This window comes from Diabrotica virgifera, chromosome 7 (assembly GCF_917563875.1).
Source record: "Diabrotica virgifera virgifera chromosome 7, PGI_DIABVI_V3a".
Lineage (NCBI taxonomy): Eukaryota > Metazoa > Arthropoda > Insecta > Coleoptera > Chrysomelidae > Diabrotica > Diabrotica virgifera.
In genome coordinates this window covers 35736366-35750885 of record NC_065449.1, presented here as the reverse complement: position 1 = coordinate 35750885, position 14520 = coordinate 35736366, and the positions used below count along the sequence as shown (strand labels likewise).

The 14520-nt window shown below is 33.0% G+C and overlaps 2 protein-coding genes across 3 annotated transcripts in view; both read left to right on the top strand.

Annotated features, from left to right (window-relative positions):
* LOC114326447 (uncharacterized) overlaps positions 1-14520 on the top strand; it is a 407135-nt gene that overhangs the window by 50093 nt on the left and 342522 nt on the right. The gene's annotated exons all lie outside the window — the stretch shown is intronic.
* The window catches only part of LOC126888461 (zinc finger protein 664-like), a 365892-nt gene that overhangs the window by 130490 nt on the left and 220882 nt on the right, over positions 1-14520 (top strand). The gene's annotated exons all lie outside the window — the stretch shown is intronic.

Genomic DNA, 14520 nt, shown 5'->3' with positions numbered 1-14520 from the left:
GGAATTTAAGTCGAGTTGGGGGCACTTTTCACCATCTTACCCGGCTAGGCCCTTTGTTACATTGCCAAGAATGCCATACATCTTATTATTTATTTATTTATTAATAACAGATACAAACAGGTTTCCCTACTTACATGTATCCGTATCTACAATGACAACAGTTTAGTACAACATGCACACAATTATCACTGATGATCCATGCACTTTGTAAGGTTTGAATCGATTTCTCAGAACAAAGTTCAAATTTCTTATATCTGAGTTTATGGGAGTGCTCTCGCGCAGGGCCGGCGATAACGGGCCTGCAAGGGATGCACTGCAGGCGGGCGCCCCTGTTTGGGGGGCGCCAGCAGGGGCGTAACAGAGGGCCCCGCAGCATGAAGCTTGCGGGGGGGCCCCAATCGCTTAAGGGCCCCATCTTGTCATCTGATATTATGTAAAAATCTGTTATTGTTATATTATTTTTACGTTGACTGTTTAAATTTAAAAACGTAAAAATTTCTAACTAGACGTATTTGCCAAGTGAATCATCTCATAATATCTAGAAACTTAATCCCTTCCGGCCTACCGAAATTTTATGGCAGCGACAATAAACTATATAATGCTTTGTACGTGACTATTGAAAGATATTAGAATTGCAATTTGCCGAATTTAAGAACAATATTTTTACTTTTAGTATTTCGATACAATATTATTGCCAGTAAGTTCATATTGGTTGTTGGCATTGAATGTTATTTATGTTTTATGTTTGTGTTGTTTTACGGTTATAGTTGCATCAGTTTGGTACGCATTTATTTAACAATTATTGACGACTTTTCTTGTGTAGTCATTGGACAATCTCTCAACAGATAAACGGTAAGATAAGGAAATTATTATAACACTTACGCTTTAGGGAAGACAATGTAGAAAAACTTGCATTGTTTCGGTTTCGGAAAAAATCAAACTAGCTTATATTTTTCTAAAACATTTTTTTTAGTTTATATATCCTATCTTAAAGTGAAAAGTTCTACTCACAGATGCCTCTAATTGTTTATTAATTCTTTAAACAATAAAACTGTTTTATATTAAATAATTTTAAAAGATATCGGTGAATTCATCATTTTACTTTGTTCAAAAATGTTTCTATTTGCTTTTTGATTATGCTGAATTCGAATATGTCATTAAATCAGGGCCATAAGTACGATGTTGGGGGCCCCCTACCGGGGGGTCTGAGGTTAATCACCCAGCAGAAGGAGTCCGGGAAAATTGATATTTAACCACTTGAAAACGCAATTTAATGTACTCTATGACTGAAGTTTCCTGTACCTACCTGCATATTGCTATTTTAGTTGACCAACACAAAAAAAATTTGAAATCACATTATTTTAAGCTAAATATTTACCATCAATATAACATCTTTTCTCTTTTCTGTTTTCATAAAAAATATACTACATATAATGTTACTTACATTCTTCGGCTATAATGTAGGTTTTTAATCGCATTATATTGCCTATAGGCAGTATAACGCGATTACAATCGCGGGGTCCCCTTCGCCGGGGGCCCCGAAGCACTGCCCCGGTTGCCCCAATGGTAGTTACGGCCCTGTCAGACATTACAATTTGAAAATTCAAAATAAATTTTTTTGAGCACTTACACAGTATGTCTGCGTGGCTTCGAACCATATGGGAAACATTTTTATTATCAATTTTACGAAAAAAGTTATTCTTCATGAAATGCTCTGAATGGTCTTAAATCTGAGATACAAAATAAGCCAGATAAACCATCATATATCAAAGCTTATCAATTTTATACGAGGTAAGTCAAAAAATAGGAATTTAACTCAAGGATAAAGTACTTTTATATTTAACAATATACGATTTTAATTTTAATATGTAATTACATCCTTGTAAATAAAAAATTAATTTTTCCAAATATTTCTCAAATTACCGATAACCAACATCATTTTATTACAATTATAATAACTATTTTATTATTAATTTTTTAATTTTACGAAAAAATTCTTTATAAAATCCTTATCAGATTCTTTATAAAAAGCTCTGCATTATTTCAAAACGAAGATTCAATCGTAATATATCACATTTTACCAACTTTATACGAGGTATGTCGAAAAATATGAATTTCTCTCTAAGAGTTAGGTACCTTTATAGTTCACAATATTTCAACTGGAATTGCATATTTAAACATAGTTTTTAAGTGCGAACAACTTTTCATAATAAAATTTTTCAATATTGTAAAATATAAAGGTGGTATAGGTACTATTGAGCGAAATTAATATTTTTTGATATACCTCGTATAAAATCAATAAAATTTAATATCTGATTATTGAAACTTTTAAAAGTTTTATACCATGCAGAGCATTTTATGAAGAATAACTTTTTTTTCGTAATATAGATATGTAATAAAAAAGTTTCCCATAGGTTCCAAGCTACGCAAACACACTACAAGAAATCAAGAAAGAATTGTTTTAACATTTACTATTTTTAAAGCTGGTTATTAAATGTATTGTAGTTAAGTTGTACAGAAAACAACAAAAGAAGTTGTTTATTTGGAATGGGTCTGTATACCAATAAAGATGAGAAATGTAAGTTGTTATGAACAGTGAATGATAACGCTAACACAAAAAAGTTTTTGGTAAATAAGTCGTATTTAGTAATTTATTGTATAACGCGGGAGCAGTCGCGCTCACTTCTGTCACGTAAGCAGTCGCGCGTAGAACAAAATCTAACAATACGAATTTAAAACAAAGTTCAATTTTATAATATTTTGCTTGTTATGTTAAAAATATCTATTTCTAACAATTTTAAAACTAATTGGTTCCCACCAAAGCCATAAATTCCACAAAAAAAAATAAAAATGAAATCAAAAAATTTAAAAAAAAATCCTACGCATTACTACAATCTTCTTCGACGGAAAGTTATGGAAAGTTATGTTGCAAAATTTTTCATTAAGTTGTCACGGAAAATGATAAAAAGTTGGATTTTTTCTAACGGCGCGACTGCTCCCGGTTTAAAAGGGGCCCCATTTCAAATTCTGCGGGGGGGCCCCGACGGAGTTTGTTACGCCACTGGGCGCCAGAATGAGCTTTTTTCTGCTGGTGTTATGCAAAATACTAAAATAGAAAAATTCATTTTTTTTTAATGTGGTTTAAATTCTTCACAATACCCTAATCAGTGTTTGTTAGTTTTGCATATCACACATTATGTAAAATACACAAAAATATGCAATGCCGCATAGAATTCTTACCATGTAGTAATATAATTTATTGGTCAAAGATATTATTTTTCAACCAAACAACTTTGATCTAAATGAGAATGCTTTGTTTATTTTCTTCAAATTTCTTGCAAGTTTTGTATCAGCAGTTATGAGAAGAAATTAATGATTTCTAGTAAAATAAACACGATAGTGATACTGTTTTCTTGCCGCCTGTGTAATTTAAGTATTATGTACTTATTAATAGGTATCGAGTATTAATCCCATAAAAACATAATATATTTAAAATAAACATTTTACCTAAAGTTTAGTTTAGAGATTTTTAGATTTAGATTTAGTATTATTTCATGTGATTATACCTATACTAATACAGAATAGTTTGTCAGTTGTACTCTGCAGTTAAAGAATCTGGTGTTGCATTCAAATAATATAAAATTATATTTGTTAAGTACTCAGTACTGTTATTAAATTACAATTTCACATTACTGCAGAAACATAATCTTGAGGTTTTAAAGTTATTATTTTTATTTAGTTAAATAAAAATGGATTCAAACAAAAATTATCTGGGGCATGAACCGAAGAAGAAAAGCCGAAAAAGAAGAAATGACAAAAACAATCTTAGTTCTCTTAGCCAATTTCTTAAAAAAATTAAAATGAAGTTATTCTGTCAGATCATAGATCCAATAAAACTGTAACCGAACTTTATTTACCGGGGACATTTGCGGATAGGGTAACACCGACTAAGTCGATGCCTCGCTGCCTGGAACACACATTTTTAGGACACAAGTCCAAAATCAAGTCATTAATATGGAGAAAAGCTCTTCTAGCTACCCCTAAAATCAGGTGGTTTAACCACATAAAGTAATACAGAGAATGCCCCATTACACAGGGCATCCAAGGAAATGTTCAGTATAAAGCCTCCTCATTCGTTATGTACTGCGATGGGGTGGGGTGGTGTTATAGCTTGGGGATCAGATAGATACCACTCCAGGTTATGGGCGGTCAGATAGGTAGGTCAGTGACCGGTTTGATCTTCGGAAATGTGGGTCTCACTGTTTCATTTAAACACACATAATGTCCCCAAGGCTGGGATTGTACGAGTATCTGCACGGGCGCCCATGCAGGCACGCTGTCAGGGAGGCCGTGCCACCCCCTATACTAGCTTTTCAGGTGCTTTAAACTATATAATATTGTCATCCAAAGTATACAAAATGTAATGTGCAACATCTTCACGTCTGGCCCCACCCTAAAAAATTTTATATGGGCGCACATAAAAATGTATTTGTGGGGGGGGGGGCTGTGCTAGTTTTGCAGGTGGGCGCCTTATATCCTAGCGCCGGCACTGCTCTCGCGTCATAATACACCGCATTAAATTTTAGAAAAATTAATTTTTTTATATCAAAAAAAGTTTGTATGTTTAAAATAGAATTAGTTATTTATAAAATATAATTATTATATTCTAAATAAAACCCTTTTCATTTAGGTAACATTCAGGCAAAGTCGACTACCCCTTCACATTTCATGCACTGAAAGGCAGTAGTGCCTGGTGCCTGACTTACAAAACATGGAAATAATTTTGTCTACCGTTTTTTAAACATATTTACATATCTGCAAAACAAATAAAATTGCATAAAAATATTTCAGAGATAAGAATAAAAAATCTACATTGAGAAAAAATATATCCGTAACTTGGCAATGTAACAAATTTGTTACAAATATTTGACGACGTTTTTTAATAGTTCAATAAACAAAAAACAACTAAAACGTGCACTCTCTATTTATAGGATAATTGCACAATATAAAACAATCACCAAAATAATAAAAATACATTATTTCTTATAAAAAATTAAAAGTTTGTAAAGACACTTAAGAACCTTCTCGAAAATGCAACAAGTGACAGATGTCATTAATTAGAAGTGATCAGAAATCGGTAATAATAAAAATATAAGTTATTATAACTATTCCCGTCTAGGGACAGTTTTATGTTATTAGTACAAAATGTGAGTAACAGAATGCGCCTCAAGTCACCTGGAACTCACCTAGGACCTAAAATGAAAATGTTACAAATTTGTTACATTGTCAAGAAAAGGGTTAAGAACTATTAAGAAGAACATCTGATGTTTCTCTGGATAAATAACTTCATAATATTTGGTAAGAACAAGAACGTACCCAGAGGGTAAACGTGAAACTTGAAAAAATATCGTTGGAACCATAAGAACAACATAAATCATCATTACGGTTGCTTTCCTGATGAGAACTAAGGAGTTCGAAATGGTCTATAGAAAGATGGTAATGATCTCTGAATCGAAAATAAAAATAATGCCTTTATCTATCTACGTTCTTACTCACGTATTGAGTACTAGGAGACAGATTTGTTGATCTTTGCCTCGGTGAATTGATGTGTTGTGGAGTGCAACTATATAGACTCCCCATGTCTCTGCATTCATCACCCTTTATTCCTTGCAAATTTTAGAAGGATGGGGAATAGGTCTAAGAGAGAATCTGTTTCCGAACTAAGAAATCCAAGGATTTTATTATTTTTAAACATTTATTTGTTTGAAAATGGAGTCTTTTGGGTTTCGACAAGTTGTTAATAGATGTCGCTATAGCGTCTAAATGTTAATTATATTTTATAATTGACAGAAATGGCAAAGATTTTTATTTTTTTTTGAGAGCATCATTACGGTAGCTTTCCTGATGAGAACTAAGGAGTTTGAAATGGTCTATAGAAAGATGGTAATGATCTCTGAATCGAAAATAAAAATAATGCCTTTATCTACCTACGTTCTTACTCACGTATTGAGTACTAGGAGACAGATTTGTTGATCTTTGCCTCGGTGAATTGATGTGTTGTGGAGTGCAACTATATAGACTCCCCATGTCTCTGCATTCATCACCCTTTATTCCTTGCAAATTTTAGAAGGATGGGGAATAGGTATGAGAGAATCTGTTTCCGAACTAAGAAATCCAAGGATTTTATTATTTTTAAACATTTATTTGTTTGAAAATGGAGTCTTTTGGGTTTCGACAAGTTGTTAACAACATAAATCGTTGACCTGGTAATTGATTTTGGCTTTTAAAATATTTGAGTATTTGAATTTCGGGGACAAATAGTCTGCTTGCTCGAAAATGCGACATAAAATTGTATCGACACTTTGAGGTCGACTCACGCATAGATTTTCCAAGCAAAACACGATTTAAATACAAATCATGAATAGGTGTTTGTCTTCCGTCAAATATGTTTTAAATTTAATTTTTTTCCTTTATATTTTATTCATTGAATCGAATTATATAGCCATTTTGTGAGACCTCCTTAGGCAACACGTTATAAAAATGTCATCGTTTTTGTGATAATTATACATATCTATATTTCTTTGGTTGCATGTCTTCATATCAACTGCTACCAACCACTTTCGTGAAAGTATGCTATGCATTTGGTTAATATCAGTTTGTCATGAAACAATAAATTGTTACTGATGATTGAAATAAAGTAAGATCAATGGCACGTGGAGTGGCAGGTGGCAGTCAATATATTAGACCAAAAATCGTGAATAAAACACTCTTGACGTTGCTGTCCAGCTTTCGTATTTATTTAAATGATCTTTAAGACATCTTGTTCTGAAGCTATATTTTTGTGGCATCTTGCTATTTTATTTGTGAATACAACATTTCAACAACATTCACAACAACAAACACATGAGATCTACTGTATCCAACATTTCTTTGTATATATTATATCTATTTTATCTGTATCTATTTTATCTTTTTTCTATCTAATAATGACGAAGAAAGAACAAAGAATTGTATTTGTAAAATACCTTGTGAATGCGAATATTTTTGATTAGGTGAAACATCAAGACCATTAAACGTTAGAATAAGTGAACATCGATATTATATTAAAAATAGAGAATTTGACAGATCTCAAACAGGTAAACACGCATGAAACAATGAGCATAGAGTTCGGTTGAAAGATTCAAGTATAGTCAGTGGCAGATCCATTTTTTGGGGGGTCATGGATCTTGAGGATGATTTAATTACTTTTCTCTGATGCAAGGTTACTTGCATCACCTCTAGGATAACCAGTTTACCACCCCTAGGATAAGTGGGTTTTCAATTATTTTTTTTTTGATAAGCCTATTTTTTTTTGTTTGAAACGGCTCATAGTCCTGAAAGAAGGAGATGTATCGCAAATTCCTCGACAGAATGAAGTAGGATGTGGTTATCTATATTAAAAGAGGAAATCAATAGGAAGGAAATACCACGATTAGTAAGTATATCGAGAATACATAATTTATTTTTTAAAATAAAATACATATAAAATTAGAGTGTGGTGTTAATTTTGAGAGTAAATTAAATGTTAGACCAAATACTTACCATGTTGGTATAGTATCATGAGGTTTTTTCCCTAGTTTTCCTTGTGATTTACGATGGGATCACTAACACGAGAATTTTACTGTTAGCATGGCATGTAATTGTCTTTTTAAAGACAAATGTTCTTAAATTAAAGATGATTTTATGTAATCGAATGAATTTCATCTTCTTTAAAATGTATAATATATAAATTCTTTATAAATGTAATGTCTGAATTGTCAATAAGAATGAGTCACATAAAATTAAATTATTAGAAGAATCTTTTTTACCAAGCGTCAAATAAATTTAGGTAATTTTAGACTTAAATTGTGGCTTATTCCCAAATAAAATAGTAAATTGCCAAGTTGCCAAAAGAAAATAGCTTCAGAACAATATTATACATATATGCCACAAATAATTAGTTTTCGAATAAAACTAATAGTCTAAGATCCGAATATAGTCGATCTGTACCCATCTGATTGCCGGAAGAAACATTTTTTTATTAAATTTCATACATAGAAAAATATTTCTAGCATGGGTTGCCTATAAAAATCGTGTCATAGCTATGCTTAAGGTGGATATCGTAGGGGTTAAAATCAATATTTCAAGCACATTTTTTTTAAAGTATGGTAGAATTATTTTATTTTTAAATTAAATAGACATATTCAGTATAATTCTTAGATTATTCAAGAAAAAATTCAAGGAAAGATATTGAAAAATAAGCCAACGGTGGCAAATTTTTGAAGACACCTCGAAATTTAATGAATTTTGCGGTGGACATCAGAACTCATCATTAGATCATGGTAAACAAAAAATTCAAACAGATTTTATTAACTTTTTTTAGAGTTTTTCGAGGTAACGCTGTAGAGTTTTTTTAGTTTTATCGACTTTTGAATTTTTGTTATCACTCAGAAATCACAACAACGATTTTTTTGCAAAAAATGGTGAAAATCTACATATTTATTATTGTTAAACAAAAAATAAGCATAAAACAAAAAAGATCTCGACAGCGTTACCTCAAGGAATCTCTAAATAAAATATATACAAAATTCCAGGTGGGTCGGTCAAGTAGTTTTTGAGTTACTATGTCTACAGCCTTTGAAAAAGCAGTTTTGAGGAAAAAGCGTTTAAAGTGTTTTCAAATTTTATTTTAAATTTCTTTTTTGTCTGTCAAATCGTAAAATGATGCACACCGGAATATCTTTTTGAATCGCGGAGTAATTTACAAAAGAAAATGAGAACAGCTGTTGATCGTTGTTCATTACGTTCAAGCGTCCTGACGCAAAACTGCTGCAAAGTGAGTCGAAGATAGGGATATTCAATACTATCTCCCTACCTTCGACTCGCTTTGCAGCATCTTCGCGCCAGCGCGCTTGAGCGTGGTGAGAAATGGTCAACGTCTGTTCTCATTTTCTTTTGTAAATTATCCCGCGATTCAAAAACATATTCCGGCACTTTACGATTTGACAGACAAAAAAAAATGAAAATAAAAGTTGACAATACTTTAAACGCGTTTTTCTCAAAACTAATTTTTTCAAAGCCTGTAGACATTGTAACTCAAAAACTACTTGACCAACTCACCTGGAATTTTGTATGTATTTTCTTTAGACATTCCTTGAGGTCACTGTCGAGATATTTTTTGTTTTATGCTTATTATTTGTTTAACAATCATAAATACAGAAGACTCGCGATTATCCGAGTTTCGGTTATCCGAGCCCCTCGGTTAACCGAGGCAAAAGTCATAACTGGTGAGTTTCAACTTTCAACCTTGGCGCAACATAAAGTATTGGCTTAAAAGTTATTAGATTTGTGATTAAAATATCCACAGTTATGATTATTTACATGTTTTTCTATCAACATAACCAATCTCAGTATTAACCGAGTTTTTCCATATCCGAGGTAGTCACGGTCCCAGATACCTCGGATAATCGCGAGTCTACTGTATGTTGATTTTCACCGTTTTTTCCAAAAAAAATCGTTGTTTTGACTTCTGAGTGATAGCAAACAGTCAAAATTTGATAAAACTAAAAGACTCGACTCGTTAGCTCGAAAAACTCATAAGCTAATAAAATCTTTTTGAATTTTTTGTTTATCATGATCCAACCATGAGTTCTGATTCACCGCAAAATTCTTTGTTTCTTGAGGTGTCTTTAAAAATTTGCCACCGTTGACTTATTTTTCAATATTTTCTTTGAATTTTTTCTTGAATAATCCATGAATTGTACTGAATATGCCTATTTAATTTAAAAATAAAATAATTCTACCATACTTAAAAAAAATGTCTTGAAATATTTATTTCAACCCCTTCAACCCCCCCTTAAGGATAGGTATGACACGTTTTTGATAGGCAACACATGCTAGAAATATTTGTCTATGTATGAAATTTAATAAAAAAAATGTTTCATCCGGCAAGCAGATGGGTACAGATCGACCTATATTCGGATCGCATACTATAATTATTATTAAACCATATTTTATGTTTATTGTAGTTTAAAATCAATATTATCAGTACACACGTTGAATGAGACTTATTCAATAGCAATTGCTGTTGTTCTAAGAATATATCGCCAAGACAAGAAGAAAAGTGTTTACCAACCGTTAATAAGGTCAAATAACTATTTATTTCAATTAGGTGTGTAACTATAAGTATCGTGTGAAATTATAATTCTGTTCGTGGAACAGAAAAGACAACAACTGTATAGATTTATAATAACACAACCGAGACATTTGTAATTAAAACCAATACGCTAGCGTAATATTTAATAGAAGAACAAGTTCTACTTAAAGTAATTGTTATTTTGTCATACATTGTCTCCTTTTATATTTTATTGAGGGGAGTATGTATTATGTATTTTTTTAAATCTTCCAGATTTGTACTTTTTAATATCAAGTTTTTTCAAACTACGCTCACCTCCAGAATTCAATTTATTTTACAAGTTTTTACGTTCTATGTCTATGCGATTAAAAATAAACAGCGCAATTTTAACCCGCCATCCCCCGTTCCCAGTCACCCCTTCCCCTGGCCACCAAAACGTCACTTTTTTGATATAGATCCGTAGGTAGTATATATTTTGATATAGGTTTAGTATCAGCTTATACATGCATTTTTTTTTCGAAGTTTTTTTGGAGTTGGCTGCGCAGATCTCTTTTTTATGTTATGTATTTAATCAAAAATATATTTCCGTTTCTTTCCAGATTTTTCCTTAAAAAATCCTAAAAACTAGTTTTTAGGGATTTTCTCCATTTTATAGATTTTAAAATAGATCAAATCAAACTTTCTATAAGTTATATAGAAACTGATATATATAATTTGAAGTAACTGAGTCGTTTAGGACTTGGGACATCCCCAAACATTGCCTTCGGTTTTTGAGGTTACCCCTTGCACTTACAACTTACTCCCAAAAACGTATGGTTTTTGGGTTTTTTGGGAGTTTGAACGTTTTTCGTCCAATTTCTTAATGTCCTAAAGGACTCAGTTATTTCAAATTATATAATATAAGCTATGAACAAATCTTCATTCTGAAGTATATATGGGGAAAATCCCACAAGAGCCCTAAAAACCAGTTGTTCGGGTTTTGAGAGGTGGCCCAACTTACGGAAAAATCCAAAACCATTTTTTAATGACCAATTTCAAATACTCGATACTCAAAATAAACAGTTTACAATGATATAGAAGAGCTGTGGGAAACGACTGCCGAAATAATAACCAAGACAGCTGACAAGATCTTTGGAAGGAGTAGGTAGAAGAGGGCAAAAACTTGGTATGACGATGACTGTCAGAAAAACCTGCATTTTCCGGTGAAAATTTTCGTCGAAGTAAATCGTGAAAACACGTCTCTATGCAGAATTTAATTACGGTAAATTTTTATTTGGGTGTTTTTGGTGTAAAGTTAAAATCTTTGGAGTTATAGAGCAAAAATTGAAAAAACATGATTTTTGGGCGCCATTTTGTTTATAAAAAAGGAGCACACTATCTGTGGACTTTGCATACCTATAATATTAATATATATAATCATAAGATTCGATTCCAGCAATAAAATTGCTGGTAAATAACTTTTCCTTGCATTTTGCTAATTAGCCCAGAGTAATATAACAGTCATCTAAATCAGTCAACATATACATACAAACAAAAACAATATTATTTATTCTTAATGATAAGTTAATAGTCCAAAATTCTAAAAGTGAGCTTCAAGATGCCATGCACAAATTATATCTAGTGTGTAAGAATTACACTTATGAAACTATCGAAAAGAAAACGGAAGTTTTGGCATTTGAAGGTGAATACTAGAACAAGTGAGTCATATTTCAATTACCTAGACCTAAGATGATAAATAAGCTTCGAGAAAGATAGAGATATTGATTAAATTGACAGGTTGGTGTCAATATATCATTTGCCTTTATCCCTATACGAGGTCGGCTTCCCTAATTCATTTTTCCTTAAGTTTTTATCTTTCTATGCTCTCTCATTTTGGCATCAATTGGTTCGATCCGTAGACTTTCCTTAATATACTCATTCTTAATTTTATCCTTTTTTGTCACTTCACTCATCCATTTAAGTATTCTCATTTCCGCCACATGCATTCGTTGTTCCTCTTTCTTTTAACTGTCCACCATTCAGTCCCATACATCATAGTTTACCATTAGAAAGAAGAGATTTCAACGAATAAAATACACACCAACTTTTTTAAAAAGCAGATTTTGGCGTAAAAACACGAAATGACGCTTTTTCGATGTTAAATGTCAAAGCTTCTCTCAAGACCTGCCAAAATCTAAAAGTACAAAACCATAATACGACCAGCAGTGACATACGGAAGTGAAACATGTATACGGAAGTGAAACTATTAGTATTGTAATAAAATAATGAATCACCGACCATAAGTAACAGCTCCAAACGGTTCCATCTCGAGAACATTCTGGCGAGAGCACGATAAACGTGGAATCGGTGGAGAAAGACGTGCGGGTATATGGAAGATCACACAATAACTAAAGGTGACGAAGTCTAGAATTCTCATGAACGACGTTATTTTATATTTAAGCGAACCGAGGCGTTAGGAAAGTTTAGTTTTAAGCTAGAGAACTAAGCTAAGTTTTTGTGAAGAGAACTTGTATATTATATACATTAATATAGTCGTATATAAATACGAATGCTCGTTTGATTGTTACAGTGGTGTTAACGGTGTGGAATGTAAATAAATTAAAAGTGAATTTAAAAAGACTTTTGAACTTTATTCGTCGGGAATAATTAAAGTGCCTTAATTATTCGGTATTCGGAAAGACTTTAAAAAACAGTTAAAAAGTACGTGTGTGCCGACCAAAGATGTTGCTAGAAGAACTTTCCGTAAAAACAGCTCCGTGAACAATTAGAAGACCGCGAGTTAGATGCCAGTGGGTCAAAAAAAGTCCTGAAAGCACGACTCGAGGAGGTCCTCAAGAAGAATGGAGATGACCCAGAGACGTTCCACTTCCAGTCAGTGGAAGAAGCAGTCTTATCGAAAATAATTGTCGAGAGTGTTTCTCAAAAGATCGATGAAACATCTAAGATAAATAATGAGAAATTTGACCAGAAATTCAAAAGTGTTTCTCAAAAGATCGATGAAACTTTTAGAAAAAGCGACGAGAAATTCGAAAGTGTTTATCAGGTAATTAAAGACGTTTGTAGAAAGAACGACGAGAAATTTAAAGAAGTTTCTAGAGCATTCGATAAGATACAGAAAAGTGTAGATGACAATAAAGAAATGCTACAAGAGAAGATAAAAAAATAGAGAGCTTGATTACCTATACAAAAGTGCAACCATCAGTTAATGCAGTAGCTTTAGATGCTGTAGTGAAAGATGAAAGACCGAGAGACGAAACGTCGCATCATATGGGATTTAAATTAGCACCATTTGATGGAAAGTCTTTTTGGTCCATACACCTTAGACAATTTGAAGCTATTGCGGCCGCTAATCATTGGACCAAACAAGAAAAAACTGTTTCCTTCACTGCTGCTTTAAGAGGTAATGCTGCAGATATATTAAGGTCAATTCCTAAGGGTCAAGAAAATGTTACCAGACCTTGTACACTCGTCTAGAAAAATGCTATGAAGATGCCCATCTACAAGTACACAAAGCACAACTGCGAAGTAGAAGTCAACGAGCAAGTGAGAATCTGCAATAAGTTGAAGCAAATGTTGCTCGTGTGGTGCGGGCTTATCTGGATGTGCCAGACAGCGTTGTAGAAGAAATTGCGGTAGATACTTTCGTCAATGGGTTGAAAGATAGTGAACTACAGAAAGCTTTACGACTAGCAAGACCGAAAGTTTTAGATGAAGCACTTGCTATTCCATTGGAACACGAGACGGCCAGTCAAACTTCACGAAGCCATAGAGTAAGAACCATTGAAGAAAGTGAGGAACACAACGATAAACGTCTGGAGGAAATGAATGATACGGAGAGTAGTTCGTAACGAGATGCCAAAGAGACGCGAGCCTAGATGTTGGAATTGCGGCGAAGTAGACCACATTTATCGTAATTGTAAGAAGATCGTATAGCAGTCGGAAAACTAGAGCGGGTCGACACCAAGGGGCAATTGCCGACCTCAAAAACTAGAGCCCCCATAGTAACTGTCAACCTTACGTCCTCCGGTGGAATCGTCGTGGAATGGGTGGAGAAAGACGTGCGGTATATGGAAGGTCACACAATAACTAAAGGTGGCGAAGTCTATAATTCTCGAGAATGACGTTATTTTATATTTAAGCGAATCGAGGCGTTAGGAGAGTTTAGTTTTAAGCTATTTAGAGATTTGTAAAGAAAATTGTATAAATAAATTAATAAAGTCGTATATAAATACGAACGCTCGTTTGAATGTTACAGTATATATGGTCCTTGCAGGGACAGTGCGACAAATGAATGGAGGAGCAGATACAACAATGAATTAGAGATTCTCTTCAGGCAGGGAAACGTCGTGAGATACATAAAAGCCAAT